The 26,282-nt window shown below is 38.6% G+C and overlaps 1 pseudogene; it reads right to left on the bottom strand.

Moving 5' to 3' along the window:
* Window positions 1-6,017: 6,017 nt before the first annotated feature.
* On the bottom strand, window positions 6,018-8,399 carry LOC101582039 (annotated as a pseudogene).
* Window positions 8,400-26,282: the final 17,883 nt, after the last annotated feature.

Consider the following 26,282-nt stretch of genomic DNA (forward strand, 5'->3'; position numbering starts at 1 on the left):
AGACAAGCACTTATTTTACTGAGCTACATCCACAGCCACAGCCCTTTTATTATTTAAATGGGATGTCAAAATCAAGCTACTGTTTAAACTGCACTGCTTTAGACTGTACTACAAAACTCTGTATTTGTTTGTAAAAGATTAAAGATTTTCATCTCAGTTTTAACTTAAGGCCACAAAACAAGCAGTCAAAACTTTTAGGAATTAAAAGAATTTTAAATAATATTTAAAAATATCCCCATTATTGCAAATCTTAAGAAATATGATCTTTTTAAGCAAACTTCTAAAAATTAATTAATTAATTGTTTGGTACAAGGTCTTGTTGTGTAGCTCATGCCAGCCTGGCATGTGGTACTGAGGATCCAAACCAGGTCCTTGTGCTTGCCAGGCAGGTGCTTATACCTGCCTTCCAACCTTGGTTCCTGTGCTTACCAGTCTGGTGCTTACCAGACTGAGCTATCTCCCTAGCCTTCTCCCAAAAAGGCAAATTATTTTTATCTTTAGGATAGAAACAGCCTCCCAATCCAATAATCTTAAAGGGAAAATGTAAAAATTTTTCTTTTAATGTCAGTTGTAATGGAGAGAGTGATTTTCTGTTCAGTTCTATTCCTGGGGTAATAGCCCTTCACCTTGGTAGCTGCCCTACCTGAAAGCTATCCACACATGCATTTCAAAAGCCCTTAAAAATGTTTTTCAATCAACCAATCCCTATTTTTCAACACAATTTTTCTTTTTATTAATATTAAAATTTTTATCTAAGAAAGAATAACTAATTGAGCAATATGAGTCTGCTGTGATTTAAACAATGGTTTGGATAGATTAGATTTGATTTCTCCTGTATAATCAGCATCAATGACACAAGGCAAAAATCTGGTGACCTTTTTAAATGAGACTGTTGTGGCCTAACAGCTTAGCAAGATTCACATTGGACCCCGAGGCATAGATCCACAGACTCCAGTAGGAATATCTTGGGGCCCATTTCAGGAGTTAATAGGAATCTGGAGGAGGAACTGAGGTCCAAGCCTCCAGTGTCTGTTGTCACTCACCAAAGGGCAGAGACACTTGTGGTAGGGAGGGAAATATGCCCCCATTATTTGATGGGGCTGAGGCTGGCCTCAATGGAAGCATCCCTTTCTTCCAGGATGTTGATCAATAACCTGAGTAACAGCTCCTGCCAAGGCAGCTCCCTGTACATAGGAAGGGCCAAAATCTGCACAAATCCGAATCATCTCAGGCAGTGTAGCCCATGTTTTGTGGGTACTTAAAGCCTCTTTACACCATTTATTTGCATATCCAAAAGCAAATTGTTGAACTATTAATTTGCTAGCTTCCTTGTCATTTATAATCCTCTCACTAGCGTGCAATAAACTTGCAACAGCATCTTGGAAAGGTTCATCAGGGCCCTGCCTAATAGAAGCCAAGTTAAGGAATGCCTCATCCTTTGAAGGAAGTTCCCTCCAGGCCCTGAGGCAGCTATCTTAGTAAGCTCATATATTTGCAATGCAAAGGTCAGTTGACTGTTCCAGCAAAGGCATCCTCCCTAATTAGCATATCTTTTGTAATGGCTAAATTGTGGAATGCATGGTGAACTGTCCCGTGAAATATTTAAAGCAATTTCCTTTCCATAATGAATAATCTCCTGATTCAAACATACTTTAGCTATTCCTTTCCAATCATTTGGAACAATAGTCTGTAGTCCTAGCATTTCTACTAACTGAAGGTAAAGGGAGCAATAGGGCCATTAACAGGATTTTTTTTTTGGGGGGGCGCCTAGTTTAGGCTGCCCTAAGGGTGGGTCTGGTAAGGCAGGTGAAGCTGGGGATCCAACTGGGATCCCTTGCACCTGACTGGGTTTGCCAGAGCAGATGCTTAAACAACTGAGCCCACTGAAATATTTGATGCAATTTACCTCTCTCTTTCTTTGTTTTCTTTTGCAGTACTGGGGGTCGAACTCAGGACCTTGTGCTTGCCAGGCAGGCACTTATGCTGCTAAGTTATGTCCCTGGCCCATAGTAGGGTCATAAGTAACACCAGCTTATTTTAAAAGGTACAACTTCATGAAAACATACAACTTGTCCCACCCAGATTATTAAGGACTTGAACATCAGAAACAGAGTAGATATATTAAAAACACTCTACAGACTCACCTGCTAATGTGGCTTCTTTTAGTGCCAATCAAAGGAGATAATGAAAATGGGTCTACTTCCCTTGATGTAGAAGTTCCGGATCTGTGACTCAGTGAAATTCCTCTGAGCTGCCCTGGCCTCTATGCAAAGCTACTGTGTATGCTTGCTGTCACTCTGGTTCTGACCATGGGATGTTGCATTTTTGCCCAGATTTTAAACAGACTCTATCTTGAGCCTAGTGAATTTGCAATGCTAGTGACACATATAGCCAAAGCCAAGGCCACAGTGTGCCACAATCATGACCCTTGTACTTAGCACCAGGCACACAGGACTGTAGTTGGTTGTACGCACCAACCTCTGTGGACGGACTGGGCACACACACATGCAAGCAGCTGGAATCCCACCTGAGTCTGTCTAAGGCCAGAGCATGGAGGTTTCCCCAAGTCCAGTTTGTCCTTTTTTATCTAACTGAGCAAAGCTAGAGGGTTTAAACTATACCTTCTGTACCTTCACTCTACCCTCATTTTCCTGTCTGGGACTTCATTTGAAAACAGTATTCCATGCTACATCCTTTATGGTTGTCTTAGACAGTAATGCAAATACAGGAACCAAGAAAACAACAAACATTTTTATGTACATTTATATATGTCTATAAACATCTACAGTTCTTGTCCCATTTTTAGCTCGATCTACATTTTTCATTTTTAGCTTCTCTCAAACCATTTTCTCTTTTTATGTTCCTTTGTCTCTCTGGCCCTACAGAACATTTCTGGCCCTAGTGAGCCCCCATCCCCAAGCTTTACACCTAACATGCCAGTACCAATGCACACCTGTGCTGAATCCTGCTGGCTCCAACCAACCTACTCTCCTCCCTTAGCTCACTCTTTGGAAGTGTTCCAGCTGCCCATGCTTATCTTGTACTGGTATCCTGATCAGGCAGCAGGTGTAAGAATCAGTGGGTCTCAGTGTGATCTATTCTACCTGGGGAGAAATGGCAGCCGGAATGAGGAAAAGATAGACAAGAGCTTGTTGGCAAGACAACCCCCTGGAGCAACAACGTGAATATTTGTTTAAACCTTTGCAAAGTTAGTAACACATGACACAGGTTGCCTTGTGACTAATAGCTGACATTAACCAGTCAGGATGCTTTTCTCAGGACTGAGGTAGCTTGTCTGCTTTAGGCACTGAGGCCTAGTCCTATCTACACACATTTGACCAATTTTCCAGCTTCCATGGCTCCCAACATGTTGGGACTCCTACCCATCCACCTAGTGGCCTTGTAGCAATAAGATAAAATAATTTACTGTGTGATTCAATATTGGATGCTCTGTTGTTCTATCCACATGAAATAAGACAGCAATGACAATGTTTAAAAGAATTGGGCTAGTGGAACCCGTGAATGTTGCAGGAGTCTCACACAGAATGAGCATCGCTCTCATGTCTGCCCTCATGAACCCAGAGCCTTATTTATGTGTTCTCTCAGGGAAAAGCCTGTGACTTATTAATTGCAGTTTCTCTACTCCAAAAAGGAAAAAGCAGGATCACTATAGTAGTAAAATGAGCATCCAATTTAGAATTATGCAGATTTGGGATATCTCAGGTCCTCAATAAATAGAAGCTATTAATTTTTAATCAATTGACTGTGTCATGTTAGACAAGTTATTTAACCTCTCTAAATTTAAGTTTTCTCATTTCTAAAATTGGGATAATCATATTTACCACAGATTTGTAATGAGGATTAAACTTAGCAAAATTTAAGTACAAGAGTTTTATAGGCATGAAGTAAGTTATAGTTATTATTCTTAGTAATAAGACCAGCTTTTAAATATTGATATAAAATGTTACTGAGAAAAGAATCAATACTTTGAGTAAACAATTACAGAAAAAAGTAAGAAAATGCGAGTGCTACAGAACTAAGACAATAACTCACAAATAAAAACCTTATTTTATCTTCTCTTCATTGTAAATAGAGTACAACATTCAGTTTGCATTTTTTTTCAGATCAAGGTAATTTTTTTTTATTTCAGATCACTTTTAATATTAGCTAACAGAAAACCTACCCCCAACCTAACAGATTACACACATTCACACAGCCATTTCCACACTTCTTCACAGAGACAAGCTCTCTAACAAGATCCCAGAAGTCAAGAGAGAGTTTTTAATGGCTGGACCTTGAGGACAATTCTGGTTGCATTTAAGTCACAGTATCAAGTGCACTGAGAGTTCCCTGCTGCTACAATTTTTGGATCAGTCTCTTCGGAATCAGAACATACAGACAGCAGGATGATTTCTCCCAATCTCTCCTAGAAACTGCAGCGGCAAGACATTTCTTTCTTTTTTTTTTTCTGGACTATCAATCCCATGATTATGTGCTTCCTTTTCCTGTAGGAAATACCATATATATACAAGGAACAGTTGCGGGGGGTAAAAACCATTAGGAATCACTGTCTTGTGAATAGCACATGCTTTGGAGTTTTGCAAAATGGAAACCTGGAAGAGATTCATTGGCTGATGCTTTTTAATAACTGGAAAAGAACTATTGGAGATGTTCAAGAGAGAAGTGTACTTCTTTTTAAGAATGTGAACTCAGAAGCCCATTTGTCAAGGATTACAGCTACCTTGGAAGACTATGATGACAAAGATTAAATACTCCACTAACTCCTGAACCCAAGGACCCGTCACTTCCGCTTCTGAGCACATTTTTGACTTGCTGTAAGCCCTTACCCATTTGATCATTTTTTGATAGCTTATACAGATTCCAGATTCTTTCCTTCAAAATGTCTCATGTACAATTCTACAGAAAGCCTTCTAGTTCTTGTGCTTACAGCAGCTGATAAAGGGAGATGCCTTTGACTCTCCAGCACCAAGGTGCCTGTGTGATTAGTATTCTGAACACCCCCTCCACAGCTCCCTTAAGCACCAGAGTGGGCCTCAAGGTTTTTCCATTCTGCTGCTCAACTAAGGTCTTGCAAAGACTGACAGAAGTGCCTCATCCAGGGATCACTGCCCAAAACAAAACATGAAGTGACTAAGTGAGAGATAGAGAGACAGAAAGGCTTGAGCAAGGAAAGGAGTACAAGAAGCTGATCCCAAATAAAAAGACAAAATTGAGAAAAGAAAACCATTATGTATATACTGTATATATAAACTAAAAGCGTGCATATGAATGCTTACTCTGGTGGGAAGCCAACACAGCATCTACAGAAAAGCTTGATGCATCACAACAAGGCTCAGTCACAGGGAAATAAGGCTATATATAATATAGTATTATATAATATAATATAATATAATATAATATATTATATAGTATAATTATATTATATAAAACCAAAGTACTTTGATCACAGAATGGTCTCCTTCCTCCTCCCAGCCAACCCCTGTGAATGCATCTCAATCTATCTATCTATCTATCTATCTATCTATCTATCTATCTATCTATTCCTATATCTATACCTATATCTATATCTATATCCATATCTATATCTATATCTATATCTATATAGTCTGTTTTTGTTAAGAAGTATTTCAATGATCATACATCTTCATCGAGGCATGATGGCTTTAGGAAAGGAGGGATTCACCATGGGAAAGCTGAGAAGGGAAAATGTAACAAGGGGAGGCTAGAGTAAGAAGTATAAGAAGAAACTGGAATAAAACAAACGCTCTTCAAATGATGACACCAACAGAATTTTCACTAGTGTTTCCCACCTTCAAGAGGCAGTGATGATGTAGCCATGTTCCAGAACCCCATCTTTTCTCCTGTATCCCCCCCAATTCCCATTACCATGTATTTTAATGCCTCGTGGCCCTCTTTCCCACATATCTCTTGGACCCATGCTAACTTGAAACCTAACATTGATGGGTATTAGCCCATATGTCTCCTGCCCTGGTGCCTCAGAAGCCATTGCTGCTGATATTAATGGATTGCAAATCTGCCGTCTGCATGACATTGATGCCACTGCTAGCAAGACGAGCAATACCTTCTGGACAGATGGCCTCCATGGCTACCATACTGGTGGCAATAAGGACTGAAGGGGTAGCAGTGCCACTGCCTTCTGAACCTGACCACTGTCCAGGGGCAAAGTGCCCACACTCAGGGTTACACCTGAGCCTCCTTTCTTTTTCTGGTGTGTTTTGATATATTTTGACAGGTGGTGACTCCTCAAAGTGCTTAGGACCCTCAGGACAGGTAAACTTCTTTTCACCTTGTGTGTGTGTGTGTGTGTGTGTGTGTGTGTGTGCATGCTTGTGTGTGCTTGTATCTCTGTAGCACATCTGAGCATGTGAACCATTTCCCACAGGATGACCAGGTACACATGAATGGCTCTTGCCTGTATGCCAATGCAAATGTGCCCGTAGATGTGAAGTCTTGCTGCACACTTTGCCACAGTGTTGGATGTGGCAAATATGCTGCTTCTTTTTCCCAGGATCCCCAGAGCCCCTTCCTTCAGGGTCTTTAGGGAAAGGTACATGCTTCTTCCAGGTCCTCTGACCAGCTTGGGGTTGTGGATCTGGGCTGTTCTTTCCTTCCTCTCCACCTGCTGTTTCATCATGCATGCCATCACCCACTGATCTGTGAAGGCCAAGCTGAGCTCCATGATCACCTGGGGTATTTGCAATAGCCGCCAATGGCAGGCCTGGAAGATTGTACACCTGGATTCCTGGAGTGCCCAATGCACAGAAGTTAATGGTCTGGAGGCCTGGCTTGGAGGAGAGCTTAGCAGCATTCAGTGACTGTGCTGGCAGGGACGGAGGCAGCTGAGGCGAGAAGTATAAGGGTGGTGTTGTTGCTGCTGGTCTGACACAAGGAAACATCCTGCATTGGAGCCAAGGTGATTGTCTGGGCTTGAGGATTTTGAACCTGGAGGTTTTGCAGCTGTAGATTCTGCCAACTGACCTGTCCATTGGGCCCCATTGGTGGGGTCCAGATGGTGATGAGGCCAGAGTTTGGAACAGCCTGAAGCTGGAGATTCTGGAGGATTTCCTGGGAGATAGTTTGAGTTGTGAAGCTCTGCCCTGACAATGGTGCCATTTGGAGGGCCTGAAGAGCTTGTCCCTCTTGAACTAGCTGAGGCTGAGTGAGAATTTGTTGCTGTGTCTTCTGTTTTTTCTCTCCCTTCTTCTGCTGACTTGCTTGCAGTGAACCTCCAGATGTCTGGTTCTGCTGAGTGTTCAGAGAGTCAGATCCCTACAGCCCACTGACTCTCTGGGGTGTCTGACCTTAAGAGTTGGTCCCTGATGATCTGCTGGTGGTAAGGTTCATAATTCCCATGTTGCTAGTAGTAATAATAGTTGAGTAGCCATTGACATTGGTGAAAAAGGAGCTGGAACTGGCTTGGGATGATACCAAGTTGGCAGAACTGGCAATCCCTGAGGTGACAGGCTATGAGCCAGTCTCCTGGGACCCAGAGCTGCTAATCGTGACTGCCTGAGAGCTGGGAGTCAAGGTAGCTACAGAAACACTGTTGACAGGTAGCAAGGTGATGATCCCATTCAGGGCCACTGGTACAATGATCACATACTGAGTTTGTCCTGAGAGCACATTATTAGCCAGGCCTTGGAGCAGGAAAGCCTGCTGAAGTAGGTCTGGTATAGCAGCAGTGAGGTTGCCACCACTTCCTTGATTTGTCATGATCTGTTGGTTCACACATGGCATGATCTGTATTTGACCAGAACAATCCTACTGCACTTGGGTTCCAGTGGTGGCAAATTTCAGCTGCTGCCCATCAACTGTCTGGAACTGAGGGATTACTTGGTACTGCATGTTAGGCATCACTCCAGGTAGTCTGGTCAGAACCTGCTGGTTCTGTAAGTTGGAGGTGGCAGCTACAACATACTGACCACCAGATACTGTACGATTCTTGGAAGACTCACTGCCATTACTGCCATTGGTGCTGCTGCCACTCCGTTCCTTTGAGGTAGGGGTATCCCCAGAGGAGAAAGAGATGATTGCCATCCATTGGCATCCTGTGAAAGTTGTGTAGCTGTAAGGTCTAGCTCACCTGTGCCTCCTGACTGGCTTGGGCCCTGGGAGTTGTTGCTGTTCTCATTGGGTGACTCAATTCTGCTGCAGGTTGCTGCCAGAAGAGCCAAAGGGGATGTTTGGGATTCCTGCCTTCCTCCTCCTCCACTGCTGTTGGTACTGCCTGTACTGCTGCTTCAAGTCTGAGAAAAGGCACCACCACCATTACCACTGCCCCCATGATTGCCACCAACTCCTTTTTCAATCTTCACCACTGATGTCATTTCGTCCATTGAGTGATCTTGATCTCTCATTGTGGCAACTGACAGATGAGCTCAAGGGGGTCCTGTCTGGTGGGGGAGCAACAGGAAAAACATGGATACTGACAAGGCAAGCTAACCCAGACCAGACAGGGGCAGGGAGGACTTTCAGTTTTTAGAAAGGACACATCACACAGAAAGACATGAGAACAGAAGAAATTTTAAAGGGATCAGCATGTGTTTTATCCACATTAAATGATATAACTTTAACCATCATTACAGTTATAGCTCAGATGGAGTAGAAAGGATGAAACCTGTATTTGCATGGTTCTTAATAGTTAAGAGTTCATTTTACCAGTGTTTCCTAGAAAACCAGGCAACTGAAGCAATTGTCATTGTCCATCAACCTCTGTTTTCCTCAACATATCGTTTTGTATTGGGTTTTCATGAACCCCATGCTTAATTTCTGATAATGCCCTTGATTATAAACCATAGAAATGTGGATTTGAATCCCAAGACTACCACCCACTAACTCTGAAACCCGGATAAGAGACAACTTCTATAAGCCTCAGCCACCTTGTGCTCAGACAGTGACAATACAGGAACACCTAGAGAAGTGAACTCGACAGTAAAAGCTTTGGAGTCGGACAGCATGAGTGAGTTTTTGAGGCAGCCTTGACATGGAAACAAATTGCTCAACTTTCATATTTGTATATTGGAGATAGTTAAATTATTGTTGGTGAAAATCAAATGATATAATCATGCAATGTGTTTAGTATTTTGTCTACTTTAAGGTAAGCAGTCTATGAATGTTATATAATGCTGTTAATAATATTCATTTTTATGGCTTCCTTGAAATTGAATGTCTTATCACCCTATCAGGCTTATAGTAAAAGATAAAAATGACTATAGGCCTTGCTGATTGTAATTATCATCTGATCTTTTGAACGTTAGCATGAATATTGAGCTACTACACTGAGAGTTTCCCAGTAAAGAGCCCTTCTTAACTGTGTACCTCCTCTACTTATTATCTGATCTGAAATATAACCATCTTTCATAAATGGAATAGAATATTTTCTTGGAGTCTGACTGCTTGTCCAGAACTACAAAATCTAAACTGTACTGAAGTGAATTGACTTTTGAGTTATTTATTCTTCAATGTCATTCACACACACATGCAGTTTGTATACTGAAAAATGCTACCTCTGATACCTAACTTCAATTTTCTTCACATTTCATTAATTCTTTAATTGTAAGGGTTCACCTTTCCTCTTCTGGGCTGGGTGGCTGAGAATAACTTTGCAAATATTCGTGTTTATGTACCAAATCACAGGTAGAAGAGAGCTTCCGAAAAGCCTACCTTTCATTTCCCTTGCTGCCTCTTAAGGCCACAGTTATTCATCTTGTTCATTACAAGTTCATTTCATCCTCCCCCAGAATCAACCTTAAGGGGCTGCTAAACCTTAATTGCAGTGAGGAAGTCAAGGCTCTCTTCAGTTTTTTAAAGGGCAAAGCAATGTGCCTTAGTGGACTGGGGGCTTCTCCAAACTCGTGCCACCATATTAACATTCTCATGCCAAAGCATAAATGTCTTAGAATGATTCTCTAGAAATACAGGCAATTTGAGTGACAAATGCAAAATTACACAATTGGGGGGAGAGATTGTTAAGCCAAAACATAGAAAGTAATGACTCATTTTAGAAAATAAAATGCTCAAAGAAACATCAGGGAACTTGTTTTCGGCTGCAGTTAGCTTAATGAAATGGTTCTCTAAGTGGATGTTTATTGGAAATCTGTGTTTAGAAGTCTGGAAATAAATTCCATTTTTAAGTTATGCATTTTCTCTTCTCTCTCTGCATTTTCTGTTCCATTTTATTCAAAGCTGAGTACCAGATATAAATAAGGATTCTTGAACTGCTTTTAAACTACTGGCATCTGTTAGATTAGAAAGAAGCCTGATTTAGCAAAACTTAGAACAGTACAGAACAATTGCCAGCAAGAGAGAGCCTTTTATTTATGTTGCACACAGTGTTATGTAACCAGGCAAGTTGTTCATCTTCATTCTTTATGATGAGTATATGGAGCGATGTATCTCTTAATGTTTGGCCAGCCAGAAGCCCATTAGCAGGTGCTGCATTATTTAGATGTTAAATCGATCTGAGAGAAAATTAATAATGTATGTTCAGCTAAAAACCATCATAGCATTCAGGAAGCTCTTATCATAAAGACTTCCTTTATTTTTTTTGAATTGTTCGTATATGTGAGAGGAGGAAGTTGTTATTTCATAGTCTTTCCTGATGTCCAGAGACTCTAAACCAAGTAGTTGAAGTGAAGAGACCAAGGTTATGGTTCCTATGTGTTTAAAGATGGAAGCATGGGTGTTGTTTATCTGTCATATGGGAGCACACACAGTGTCTTCATCTGTTCCTTCTGAAGATTCACTCATTTTTTAGCACTTTCCCCTATACATTTTATATGTTCAATAAGTGTTAAAAGATAAATTATTATGACATTATTGTGAACACAAAGTTCTACAAAATGAATAAGTAGTTTTGTCTGTTTTGTTTGTATCTAGAAATATATGGAGAATGAGTTAAGGGAGATGTTGGCCAAATAGGTTTAGAGAGTTAGGAAGTCTGCATTGAGAAATAAGAAAACCCAACCAGGAGCCTTGACAATAATGGGAACTGTAAGTGTGCTCTGTATGCTATAGTATATCACTTATGGCTGAGCGACCAAAGCTAAATAGTATGTGTAAGGAAGGGGATGAGAGTTCATTGCAAGCTTAAGAATTTATTTGAGGAATGCAGAATCTGCTGGAAAATAAAGTAGGTAGAACTCTTGAAGACATAGGTGTAGGCAAAGACTTCATGAACAAAATCTTGACTTCCTGGGAAATACTACTAGAATTAACAATTAGGATCTCATCCTATTAAAAGTTTTTGGGTAGCAAAAGAAATCAGAAAAAGAATTAAGCAGCAACCCAGAGAGGGGGAAAAAATTTGACCCATTTCCCTCAGACAAATTACTTATATCTAGAAAATTAAAAAAAAAAATGAAAAAAGGACGCCCTCCCAATTTAAAGATGCAATCCAAAAATGGAGATCTGAGTTGAACAGACACTTCTCAAATTAAGAAATACAAATGGCAAATAAATATACGAGAAAATGTTCATCACTTGTCATTTGAGAGATGTATCCTAAAGCAACACTGAGATTCCATCTTACCCCAGAAAGAATGGCCATCAGCAAGAAATCAATCAATAACAAGTGCAGGCAGAACGGTGGGGATAAAGAAACCTTCTCCACTGCAGGTGGGAGTGTAGACTGGTGCAAGCACTGTGGGAATCACTGTGGAGAACCCACGGGAGGACCACCGTGTGGCCTTCCCCAGGCCCAAGTGCGATCGTGTTTTCTTGCGAGCGATGCAGGCTGTATGGAGATGATTTCCCAAAGTTGGCTTTTAGTTTAACTAGTGAGTCTAGCTGAGCCTGTGTATGTGTCTTCATAAAAGCAGGTGGCTGCTGATGGACTAGTGTTATTCATTATCAGTGACCACAGTCTACCTCAGATAGATGAGCACTGATAGCTTGTAGCTAAAATATGAGACAAGGCCTCCACTGAGGCATACATGGCTCCAGTGGAATATTCCTTTACAGAATTGCCTGGAAAGCAGGTTGCTCACTGACCATATCCTAAATCTGGCTGCTCCTGCCCCATCCACAAAATGTTCTTTTTTTGTTTTTTTTTTTTTTTTTTTTTTGGTGCAACTGGGTATTAAACTCAGAACCCTGCGCTTGCCAGGGAAATGCTTATTCTACTAAGCCATCTCCCCAGCCTGCAGAAGAATGTTCTGTTCACTCTGTTACATGCCATGGCAGCCTGGCCTCTTATCCAGCACAACCACTTGTGATCCCCTCACCATTTTCCTCAGTGAACATATACCAAGGTGATGGTTGTCTCATGACCTTCTTTTCCCTCAAAAATAATTTGCTATCCCAGATGCCTGCTGCACTTTTATTTTGTCTCTTGCTCTTTCTTCATGCCATGCACTGTAATTCTGGACAAGATATCGAGTCCACTGAATGGGTCTCCAATAATTCCTCAGAAAATTAGGTCTAGAGGTTTCATTTGTCCCAGTTATTCCCTTTGTTAGTATCTTCCCCAAAGAATTAAAAGCATCATACCATAGTGATATATATGTACCTATGTTTATAGCAGCACAGTTTGTAATAGCTAAATCTTATAAACAACCCAAATGCTCGTGAACAGATAAACGGATTAATAAACGATGTGTTTTTTATACAGTGCAATACTAGTCTATAAAGAAGGATAGACTTGAGACATTTTTAGCTAAATTGATATACCCTGAGCTATACTCTTAAGTGAAATAAATTAGACATACATCTGTAAATACTGCATGGTCTCCCTGGTATGAGAAACTAAAAGTGTAAATAAGAATATGTAATGGATATTGTGAAATAGCAAGACTTTGTTCAAAAGGAAAGAGGATCTGGGGAGGGATAAAGAAAAGAAAGGACAAAATGATGGAAGAAAGCTTTTTATAAAGCTTTGTAAAAATAATAATAATAAAGTCAGGGAAGAGAAGTGAAGGGAGGGCAGGGAGAATGAGAAAAGAAGAGAAATCAAGATATATAATATGCAGATGTAAATTCCCAAGGATGAATGTGACCATTATGTGTATCTAAATGGTACCAGGAAACAATAATAAATAAATAATAAATAAAAAAAATTTGCTTCTATAATGGATGATCAAAATATAGTGAGTTTTTAATTTATGATAAGAAAGGACACAATACATAAAATAATGAGCTAATTGTTTTCAAAGAGAGGAGGGGATATTTGATTGAGGGAGGGGATTGATACCAATGTCTTTTACTGTAATAATTTTTATAATTTAAATATTCACTATTGAATTTTGATCACTCACATTGATCAGCTATATATAGCCATTTCTGTCAAATAAACTATTATGGTGTGTCCTCATGCACTTGCTTTTTGGATCTAACACCACACAGCTTCTAGCTTTTTTCCAAAGTCTCGTGACCATGAAAAATAAATGATTTGAATCAATTCAGGACATCCAGGCAGCCAGAACAACACTGTTAATGACACTTATGAAAAAGGACTTCTAGAGCCGCTTCTGAATGAGGCCAGGGTGATGGGGTAAGTGTGCTGAAAGTGGAGGAAGACTCTGAGGAGGGTCAGTGGTGATGGGATTCGCACTGTGATAATTGCTTTTAAATTTTATATGCATTGTAATTTGTGGTCTTGCTCATGTGATATTTGATTGAAAGGAAAAACTTCTGATGACATTGAATGAAATTATAGGACAACAGGAGACATAAGTCAGCTTAAAGGTTTAGGAATGGAATCCAAGAGGAAAAACATTGTGTCACCATTAACACAACAAATCAATGGTAGAGAGTACCCTAAAACCCAGCTCTGTTATCCTCAGCTTCCTCTTCTATCCCCTGGTCCAAATCCCAACCAGAGTTTGGTCAAGTACTAAGAAGACACTCATTAAGATTTCCCTGGTACTACTTTTCATACTAGAGAGTTATACAGACTAAGAACATTTTTTCCTCTAATATCCAAAGTTCCAAAGAAATATGAGATTAAATCCTTAGAAGAACTTATTTCTAAAAGTAACAAATGCATTCAACATATGTATTATTAATGCTTTAATTTAATTAAATGCCATTTAACACAAACCTACTCTATTGCCCAGTTCTATGCAAAGTACTTTACAAGTCCAGTTTCATTCTTAGAACCCAGTGAAGTAGGTATTAGGAAAACTAGAGTGTAGAATATTTTCTGAAACTCATTTAATTGTTAAGAGCCAAAAAGAGAACTCAAATCAGAATCCATACAATCAAAATAAGTGGCCTTAACGATGATGATAATGATAATAAAATGAAACAATTTTTGTTTTCTTCCCTGTCTCAAGGAATCAGATGACAGAGCAAAATAGCAACCCCTATTTCTCATATTGTAGGTGTGAGAAAGAACTGGATGGTGCCATAATCATAGAAAATGAATAAAAAATGGAGCTAAATAAAAAGTGCAATATTGAGAGTTAGGGAGGGCAGGGGTCAGATGCTTACTTATGAAAGCACCGTAAAGATAACACCAAGGGAAAAAAAAAAGATGACACCAAGAATAGAAGCACTCACCTTCAAAATTCTCCCTTCCAGGAGTTCTTCCTGATTTCTTTTCAATCTCTTGAACATTGCATTGTCTGGGTCAAACTGGGCAATCAATAGTTTCTAGAAAATTTTCTTTAAAATAAATTAATCTGGCCTAATGATACGGTTTGTGTCTAGTTATCTCCCCAAAGCCTCATGCAGTCATGGGGCAGGGACTTCTAGAATTTGTGATTAACTTCATGATCCACTGGGATTATGTGTGATCCAAAGCTGGGATTGTGGGTTTTAGAACTTCTGGGGTTAGGGGTGTGTGTACTTCCCCCAGCCTGGGGCAGAGAACCTAAATGCAATATAAGAGAGACAGAGGGACAGATTCTCTCTCTGTTGCCATTGTTGTCATTCTGCCACCATGAACTGATGCTCTCTGCCCTGTGCCACTCTGGCTTGGAGCCAGCCGAGTATGAACTGAAAGCTCCAGTAACTGTAAACTATATAAACCTTTTCTTCCTTCATTTTGGGGGTTGGGCATTTGTCCCAGCAACAAGAGAAGAGTAACTGAGACACCTACTCAGTATTGTTAACTTTTTTGTAACTTAAATGTTACATGATGTGTGATGTAGTTTTTAGGTAAAAAATAAATATTTTGAGTAAAAAAAAATGATATTGGTTAAAGTCCCACCAGAAAAAAACAAAAACCACCCTCCTTTACAAGTGGAACTTTAATAGGAAATGGAGACTAATACAAGTCTTAAGACTGTTCCCTTGAGTCTAGGGTCCTGCCACCCTGAACAATACTGCCTTCATCTGAATTCCCTGCTCCTAATCCTATAAAGCTCTAAGTTTATAGTCATTAAGAAGTCCAAATCATGCTACCCTTGAAAGAGAACAGATCTCAACCTCCAGTAATTGTATGCAAAAAGATAATCCATGATTGTCCAGGACAATGTTAAGAATGTACCAAGGAAAATCTGAAATCATACCAGGCTCCAGGAAAATATTTTTCTTACTGATTGTTACCTCTCCAGCTCTGAACAAGTAAATTTCAGAGAGGACTTTATTTGACTTTTGAATTCTAGCAAAGCGGGTTAGACTTTTAGATTGCGCTTCTTTGCTACAAATCTCTATGATAATCAGAATTAATACAAAATATTTTTACCATGCATTGCACACTTTCTAAAATGATTGCATTTGCTAAACCACCTCAGAACCCAATGTATAAGGCACTGCTATTTGTAGTATACTTCCATGGGAAGCTGAAACACAGTAAGAACAGAAACATTTCCAAAGTGGTGATGTTAAGAAAAAATGCAGCTGGGGTTCAAGACCAAAATGCCCACAAGGCTGCGTTCTGTGACACCTCATGTGCTGTGTTGCCCTTTGCCACACTCACAGCAGTCGCCAGGCCATCATGACGTATGCCAGCGTCAGTGCTGTGAGCCAGTGTGGGTCATGCTGGGTACTTTACATCCTATTTCATCAAATATGCCATTTCCATTAATTAGATTCAATAATTGCCCTGAATTTATAGATTAAAGATTGAGGCTCATGTAGTTTTTCCAGTCATATTGTGTCGAAATAAAACTCATACTCAGTTCACCTCTGCCTACATTGCCTGACCTTCTTCCAACCTATATCAACAAGGGCTTTTCTCATCAACAAATCTGTAAGTAAGCCAAGCCACCAACACTGATTTCTAACTGCAAATAAACACAGCAAATGCAGTTCGATTTTCAGCATAGGGTTTTCCCTTCTTAGCCTCCTTTCCCATTTGGCGAAACCAGGCAGCTTGCTGGTTCATTTAATTTTCAGCAGTTGGGTATTGCTATATTTTGTAAATGCAAATACCACTGCTAAAAATAGAATGCCATAAATAGAATGATGTCTTCTGTTGCCAAAAATTATTGATATAGTAGAGTGATGGCAAGTAATAACAAAAGTCATATATTTTGTGGCAAATTTTGAGGGTAGGTTTAGGACTATAATCTGCATGTTATTGCCTAGTAAGCAGTACAGCCGCAATGAGTATTCTGAAGGGCAAACTGGACATGGGCTGAAGTATACTCGCCTGTGAGTATGTTTGAACTGTATTTGAAAAGCTTTTACCATATCTTGTTTTAGAATACATTTTTATCTGCATAAACTTGTGATAGGTGTTCTCATATATATTCTGCAGTTTTTAATAGCTTAATGAGTTCATTTTAATATATGATTATGAGCTGAAATCCACACTTTCTATGTATTTTCTTTATTCTACCTAAAGTACTTTCTCAGTTTCAAGTTCCCAGCGAGGCTGTCAAACTATATTTGGTAGTGTTTCATTAGGTTTGTCTTAGCTGCAACAATTTCTCAGGCTTTCCGTGTTCTTGATGTCTCAGATAGCTTTGAACAGTCATTGGTCAGGTATTTTGAAGAAAATATTTCCATTAGGATTTGTTTGAATTTGTGTTATGGTCAGACTGAGGTTGAAGAATTGTGACCCACAATCAAAGTACCTTTCTCAGCACATTCTTTCAAAAATCAATATTGCTAACATGATTCAACACTACTGTTGAGGAATGAGCATGTTAGCTAATGTAGTATCAGTTTTCTCCACTCTAAACTGTCTCATTGTTATTTATTTATCAATAAAATTATGGAAAAAAGAGGGAGTCCAGTGTGGCTTGTGGAGTTGGGGATCAAACCTGCATTTGCCCAAGCGGCATTTTAAAAAACTGAGCTATTTGGAAAGCCCCTTGGAAACAAATAGAATATAAATGATAGACAACTGGAAGCTAGGAAAAGGGGAGCAAGATAGAGCAAGATAGAGAGAGAGGGGTACAAGGGGTGGAAGGGGAAAGAAGGAATTGAAGGAAAAAAATAGAAATAGACTTTTTGCAAACAGGAAAAGGACCTAGATTTGAATGGAGAACGAAGGTATGGAAGGAGTAGGAGATAAAAAAAGAATCCTCATGTGTTCTGTGCACATACCAATTCCCCTAAGTGTACTCACTATGTACAGCAAACATTTACTACTACTAAATAAATAATATAAAATACACAAGTGCAAAAAAATAAAAAAATAAAGTTTCCTTGTTTTTCACTTCTCTGTGTTGTGTTCTTTGAAAGGAAGTTTTAATCAGAGACATATTCTTTATGATGTAGGGAAGAATTCTCTTTTCATTCCCAAATATTTATTTATTTGATAAATGTGTTTATATCAATATAGACTCACAGACAAACATTTTATACTTTTGGCTTTGTCAATATGCCCATAATACTAAGGGTAGTAGGAGCTCCTGTCAGAAGCTAGGAAGAAGCAAAGAAAGTTAGTCCTTCAAAGGGAATGTGGGCTGCACTGACACCTAGATTTTGGACTTCTAGGTTCCTGAAATGTAGTATAATAGGTAGCTTTTATCTTAATCCCCTCGATATGTGGTACTGTGTTATGGAAACCCTGGGAACTAACACAGTTCAAATTACCTTTTTCTTTTTCTTTTTTCTTTTAAGGACAAGCTTTTGGGTTGTATCCAAAAACTTGTCACTAACCCCCAGCTCACTTAGATTTTCTCCTCTTTTAGAAGTTTTATTGATTTCTTGGTTCACATTTAAGTCTATGATCCATTCTGAATTAACTTTCTAACTTTTGTAGAGGATGAGTATGTCTAGGTTCAGTATTTTTTCATGTCTCCTCCAGTTACTCTGGCAATATTTCCTGAAATTGCTAAGTTTTCTAGGTTGATCTGCCTTCATGACCTCTTCAGAAATCTCTTCACTATATTTGTACAGATCTGAGTTATACTGTTTAATATTTGGTTATTTTTTATCTATGACATAATCCATTAAATTCTTTCATAATTTTTATGTTTGCAACAGTATATTTTATTGCTCTTCCTTCCCTCTACATCATTCATCAAAAAGAAAAATAAACTTTCATTTCCTGCAGGCACTACACAAAAATGGTGATATAAATTTCTTACATGAACTGAAAATGATTCATAATCATTTTCTTACTTATACCTCTAGACGTTGAAGAAGATAAACTCCCCTTTGGAGTCACAGATTTAGAAAAATATATATTATGAAATTTTAAACGTTGGGAGTTATGCTTTCTATGTCAGCTGTGGAAATGTTTTATATTAGAGGTAAACAAGACAGGAGAGGGACTTATTATGAAATATGAGAGCTTACTTCCCAGATGACTCATTTTATGACTTCATGAAAATGCAGTCTTAACAGGACACTCTGCTAACCCATCCCACAAAAACTACTGTGAGACACACACTTGCTAGGGCCAGGAAGATAAAGGCTTTTCTGTTTTGGTGACTGCTATACCCAATGCTCCATGCCCAGGGTCTTACAAGTCACACCTCAGCAAACACTTTCATGAAATAATGATGTAATCTTGAACAGACCAAATCAAGCAATAAGGTGCTCACAGACCCACGTTTCAGTCTGGATTACAGATGCAATTTACATGTGCCACACTTAAAATATTTTAGAAATAGTAAGTCTGTATTAATTTCCAACCATTCTTTTTTCTGTTTTGTTTTAGGGCAGGGTAAATAGGGTGCAGGGTCTCACTGCATAGATCGGACTCATAGTGATCCTACTGTTTACAGTCTCACAAGTGCTGAGGTTACAGGCTCACCACCAGGCCCAGTCTCAATCACCATCTCAGTGCACCCCAGAGGCAGGGCAAGCAGAGCAGGCCAGGGGAACAGGAATCCAACCACTGTAAATGGGAAAAATTCTCAAAAAATCTCAACTTAAGAATTACTTTGTCAAAATTGAGAAGAAATAGCATCAGACAGTCTTTATTGCCACAAACTATAAATGAGTAGTTGTGCTTATTTTGTCTTTCAGCACTGGGAATCAAACTCAGTTCCTGTGCTCGCCAGGCAGTTGCTCTGCTGCTCAGCTCTATCCTGGCCCAGCTGTGCCATGTGGACGGCACGGGTACTCTAACAGTCTTGCACAATCTCAGCAGCCTAGGTCAGACACGTAGCTGGATTTATCATGGTCAGAAATGGACAAAGAAACTGCAACCTTTGACTTGTAAACTCTTTGTATACAGAAATTTCTGGGGATTAGGAGAACAAATAAATTATCTGAGGATATTTTCATTAATAGGAAAATGTCATTTATTGAGAATCAGACCCATGTCAGACACAATGCTAATTGTTTGGAGTGAAATGTGTGTTTCATTTTTTATAGTAATCCAGTAACAGCTACATTTTTATTACTCTTTTTAATTGAAAAATAATCATCTTATTCAAAGCATAATGATATAGAATCTAATAGGCATAAAAGTTCACGACTGACCTCATAACCATTTACTATGACCGGGGCCTCCTTGTTATCCTCTTGTGAGAAGAAGGATTTGTTGCTGATGATTTTGGTCAGTCCAACTTAGTACTCTGCCTTGGAGATAGCTTAGTAGCACAGTGCCTGCCTGGCAAGCACAAGGTCCTGAGTTCAATCTCCACCACAAAGAAAAACTCTTCGTATTCTGTACTAGTGTGATTCTAATGGAACAAGTAGATAGTTATGAAACTGAATTCCACTGCTTACTTGTACCTTTACCATCCAGTTAAGCCCTTGCTTTACTCTTATGTCAAACGTTGATAGTAATAGAACTCTTTGTCAAAAGGATTCAAGATAACATAGGTAATTTCACTCATCACCTATAGTCAGTGTCATTTTTATATATGAATTTGAAAGAAGTTTGTATTAGGGTGAAAGGTAAAATGAATATGGTCTCCAGACTTCGGAGTTTGAATAAAGTTAATACTTGACACACAGTGGACATTTTTCTCAAATGAAATGGGTAGAAAAGTAGAGAACACCATCACAGGAAATGAGGAAATCCAGGCTTTGTTCATCTGTGAAGGCTGTGTGTGTTGTGTTAATTCTATGTTCCAAATTATATGCTCTAGGGATTATCACATGAGGTTAAAAGTGACAGGAAAATGCTAAGGAACCCAAAGCCTTGAGACTTCACAATTCAGTATATTCACAAATGCAAAAATCTTTTCCATGCAAGACATGCTGCCACATATCACGTAAGAATCTAAGAGTCAAGTAGCATCCAATCATAAATGTCCATGGGTTATTTAACATGTACTTATTCTACATTAGCTACTGCTGAATGCTGAAACATAGTGGTGAAGGAGTCATAGTCCTCCCTCTTTTGGATGGCACCCTGTGAGAAGTCAGGTGGTGGGATGCAGTCAAGTAAACAAGTACAATGAACAGTTTCAGTAAAGATGTTAACCTGAGCAAAGAGTAAGAGCCAGACTTGGGAGTTTGAATAAAGTTAAAACTTGAGAAAGAAAGAGGGGCCATGGGAAATGACTCAGCACTGCATTTGGCTGATCTGCAGAGTATGGAGGGAAGGAACAGAGTGATAAAATACAGGAAAGAGCACTTTATCTGTGTGCACAGAGAAAAATGCAAGCATAATATGTACAAAGACCTAAGATGAGGGAGATCTTTATGTGTGTGTGTGTGTGTGTGTGTGTGTGTGTGTGTGTGTGTCTTGTTTCATTTCTAGTTTATTATTTAGTACTGAGTATTGAACTTAAGGAGTACTGAGCAATATTGCGAGCCTGCTCTTTCCCTTCCCCTTCCTTGGCGTCCCCGTCCTCTCCCCTTGAATCCCTTCCCTTGCCCATTCTCTCCACCCCTCTCTTTATTGAGAGAACATCTACATAGGTTTCCTAGACTGTCCTTGAACTTTCAATCTTCCTGCTGCAGCCTCCTAAATAAATAACTTGCAGATACTAAGCCCTGCTGTCTATAATATTATAAGGAATTCAAGATGCCTTCAACTCAAAGAGTGAAATTTTAAGAGTGAGCAAAAGAACCTAATGAACTAAGCAAGATTTAGCTCAAGCAAGATCATGTAAAGTATGGTCCACTTGAGTGTGAGGCATTATTTTAAGACTACAGAGAATCACTGAAGTGTGTAAGTGTGTGCCTAAGAGGAAAGCTCTGGTGTTCATGCAGTGAAGTTGTTGAAATATGATGGGACAAACCCAGGAAAGAGATCGAGTTAGGGGGGCTGAAGTGAGTTTTGATTCAAGCTATTCATTTCCTTTTAGATAGTCTTCAAAAGTCATTGTAGTATGAGGGACACCAATCTTCCCTGCCTTTTTACAATTCAACTCCATTCTTTAAATTTATTACTTTAGCTGCCAAGAATGTGTCAGTTCATTATCACTGTTAACCCCATCAGAAATTACCTCAGCTGCAGGAGCTGTCTGTTCTCAGCTCAGGTCCTTCCTGGGCATCTAGTGATTCACATCCAACCAGTATCTGAAGTGGCAAAATAAAGACCTGGACATCTGTACCCAATTCTGAGGCATTCTAAAGTATTATTGTAGCTGTAGGGCTCTATTTTGGGCTAACTTAGAAAGCTCAGAATCAATATTATAGCTCAACTCCTTTCTCTCCTGAATTGCACATTCATTTCCTCTTCATAGGTTTGCTTCCAAGCCTTTTAGAAACTCTCAACTTTAGAGTTCAGAATCTGCTCTTTGGTGGACTCCACTTCTAATAGTTTCCTCCCACATAGGGATGCTGTGACATAAACCAGGTAAAGCAAACATCTTTGTAAATTCTTTGCATTGTGATTGACTAACATCAACAGAAGAAGTGAAGTTCTAATGTAGTTATAATTAGTTTTTCTTTGAGTTGCCAAGTCTGTTTATTTAAATAATTTTATCCATTGTATCAGAAATAGTTGGGCAGATTGGATTACATCATTTCCTGTCTATAGGAAATATGACCAAATGACTAAATGTTTAATTTTTTTAAAAATTGGAGTGCTTTTTTTTCTATTTTTAGCAAAGAATCTACAGGGTGTTCAAGGTCTCACTACTAGACTCACTACTAGACTCATAGTGATCCACGTGTTTACATCTTCCCAAGAGCTGAGATTACAGGCATGCACCACCATGCCAAATTTCAATTGCTGTCTCAGCACGCCCCTAGGGCAGGGCCTGCATGGCTGTGCCTGCTTGCAGGTGCTTTAATCTGCGGAGCTATTTGGCCAGCCCTTAAATTTTTGTTTTGTTTTGTGTAAAAAGGTAAAACAAAATTTCATAAGAAAATAATAGAATAACAAAAGTTAATACATCACATTATTATCTTTAAATAGTTATTCAAAATAAAAGATGCAGCATTAAAATTTTCTCCAGTGGATATTGATACAAAAACTTCCTTTTCAATGAACTAAGAGACACTAATAAGATTTTAAAGCTAGAAGTTTTGTATCCATGCTGTACATGGCCATATAATCAGTTCTATAATACTGTTGCTAGTTCTCTATGAGGAATATTTATATCACTTTGGCAACTTCACATTAAGGGCTTTGTTTTCCATATTACAACTATTAACTCAAATTTATTTAGAAGCTGTTGTTTACTGAAGAGTATGCTGACATGATTTTGTTATTAGTAATATTTTGTAATTCATGTAAGCTGTTTATTTTGGAAAAAAATCCTGATTCATGTAGCTTAGGTGATGTAGCCATGAATCTTTAGCATGATGCTCTATTTCTGTATTTAATCCCATGTTTTCCTACAGTTTTTGCAACTTACAAGTGAGTCTTAGCTTAGGGATAATGCTAAACTGTAATGTCCTCAAAATTCAAGCTTTTGGGTAGATGAATTTCCTTTTCACAGGTTTGTTGAGAAGTCTTATTAAGAGCAACATACTTCTCATTTCCTGAGGTAGAGAGTACATCAGTTACCCACCCAGTTTTCTGTGAATGAGTTACTGGGGAGCCTAGGCACTGATTTGCCCAGTACTAGGGATACACACTGGCTCTACACTAGCTTCCTGTTGCTAGCTCTTTGCTTGGGACTATGGGAGACCTCTTTCATTGCCCCTGTGTGCAATACTGAAGCAGACATGTTTTGATGCACTGAAGAACAACACAGAAAATATTGTACAAATATAATATTTAATTAAATTTATTTGTATATTGTCTTCAAAATTGATTCAAGATTACATTTGAAGACAAACATAGTTAGAATGGTTTAATTATAAGGGTAAAATAAAAGTACATTATTTAAGCAAGGAAAAGAATAATACAATTTATTCTATCTATTTAGATCAATGTTACCCACTTTTTAGTTTATCTCAGAAATAAGTGATCATGAACTAACCCATTGGGAAGTGATAGTTGAATTTAAATCTGTTTTGCTGCAATAAAAACTAAAATAAATAAATTGATTTTGATTCTCTGATGGTTCATGTGCTGACATGATATAAAAGAGGAATATTCCCATAATATAAAAATAAGGCATGCAATAAAAACTGTAATGTATGCCAAAAGAAGTAAATGATGGAATCATTGTTTTACAGCATTATAAAACTGTAGAATCCCTTAGAGATTTTTAAGGCCCAAATGTATAATTAACCAGATGTGAAAACTGAGGTCCAAAATAGAACAAAGACTTTCCTGTGTTAAGGTAGGAAATAGATGGAAAAACATAACCATGAGGACAGAAAATGTATCTCCCAAATACTACTTAAATGAATAAGCTAGTGAGTACATCATACATTCCAAAACTCTTTTTCTAATTTATGCTGGTGTACCGAGTCCACTTTATTTTCATGTGGCTAGCAGTCATTCTAATAACATCTATTAAAAAGTCATTTTTCCCTGAGATGCTGTATATGTTGGGTACAAGATTTGCATAAGTAATTTTTTCTATTTCTGGATTCTGGATTATATGCTGTTCCATTAGTCCATTGGTCTATTTGCGCACCAATAACATGCCTAGAACTGGCTAGAACAATCTGTTAGAGAGACTAAAGACATAGAGGTAGATAATATCTTTGTGGAGGGCCAGAGGTATTCACCAGAACTCAGTGAAGCCACAAACTGACTCAAATCCCCTAGATTTATTGAGGAATAAGAAAGTCACAGTATTTTACTGAGCACAGATATTTGTTGGAGGTAGCAAGGCAGGCAAGTAAGGCAGGGTGGCAATTTGGATGACTAATTAACTGCCATGTGACCTTCCCCTGGGAGCTTCCTTGTTTTCCCATTACGCTGTATCTCTTCCCAACCTTGCAAACCCTCCCTTCAAGGCATTTCATCTTCTCAGATTTGGCAATCTTCCTCCTTCTGAGTCAACCTAAGGAGACATCAACCCCTATGTGTGCAAGGAACTTCACAAGAGTGCACTATTCTAATTATAGAGGCCTTAATCTTATTTCAAAAGAGCCGGAAGTGGCCTTCTTTTTAGTTCTATTCTACTATTTTCTGCACATGCTATTGTCGGCTCATTCAATTTAATGGCGGTAAAATTCAATACAGCAAAATCCACAGACCTGGAAAGATGAGTTTGATGAATTTTGATAAATAAATACTTCCAATTATCCAACACATCCGTAAAAATGGAGAATAGTCATGTCTCAAAGTTTTCTCGGTGTGCTTTATGCTCAATGTTTCCCCAAAGGCAATCCCAGAAAAGACCTAGAATAGCAAAGGCAATCCTGGACAACAAAGACAAGGCAGGAGGCATCACAATTCCTTACTTAAAATTATACTACAAAGCTACTATGATAAAATCAGCATGGTACTGGCAAAAAAATAGACCTGAGGATCAATGGAATAGATTAGAAGATGCAGAAGCCACTACAAACATACTCAGCCACTTGATCTTCGACAAAGGGGCCAAACATGCTTACTGGAAGAAAAATAGCCTCTTTAGCAAATGGTATTGGAAAAACTGGCTCTCTACATGCTGAACACTAAAAGTTGACCCACCATGCACTAAGTTACAGTCAAAATGGATTAAAGGTGATTCTCTATCTTCTATACCATAAAATAGTTTTCTCTGACCTCATGAATGTAGTATATGGCACATAATCTTTCCTATCTGGCTTCTTTTTTCCCATAATTGTATTGAGAAACAAATAGCAATGAGCAGTTTCAAACCAAATTGGTAGGACAGTTTCAATAATTAACACATTGCATACATTCTTCCTAGTGGTTAATTACTGTACAAGATGCGGACATGATATCCTGTTTAAAAACACCACTAGAACAAATCCCTCTATTCATTAAAAGAATGTAACTATATATCTATCCTAACCACTTTGAATACACAGATACAAAATGGACATTCATCTGTATCCCCCTTTTTTGTTAAGTTCCATCATTTAAATATTATAGGTGTGTAAACTCAGCACAATATTCTAAAAGAGTCCAGTAGTCCACAATAGTATTGGGTCTTCCACTTCATTGGCAATGTCAGAAATTGTTGACCTGAGTCTCTTACAGCTCCACATAACACCATGGCTTTACTTCTTATACTTCATTTTTGTACTTTTCTGCTGGATGGTTAAGATCAAGGTAAAGCAGAACCTATGCAACCTATCTGGCTTCTTGTACACAATAAAAGGTCTTCCATGTGTCCTTATTGAATAAGTATCCATAACACATTGTTTTTGTTGTTGAATAGAATTTTACTGTATGAAAATAACTTGGGCTGCTTTTCATTCTCCTATTGCTGGCATTTGGGTTGTTTTCAGTTCTTGACTATTATAATACACTTTCCATAAACATTCTTGTAAAAGTTATTTGAGGAACACATGTTATTATTCCTCTTGAATAAATACTTATGGGTGGAAGACCTAGATCATATGGTGTGTGCAGATTTAACTATAAGAAAGTAACAGTTTTCCAACATGATTTTATCATTTTACATCACCATCATCAACTCACAGAAGGTTCAGGTGCCCCTAGTCATAGCCAATAATTAATACTG

This window comes from Octodon degus, unplaced genomic scaffold (genome assembly GCF_000260255.1).
Source record: "Octodon degus isolate 3935 unplaced genomic scaffold, OctDeg1.0 scaffold00040, whole genome shotgun sequence".
NCBI lineage: Eukaryota > Metazoa > Chordata > Mammalia > Rodentia > Octodontidae > Octodon > Octodon degus.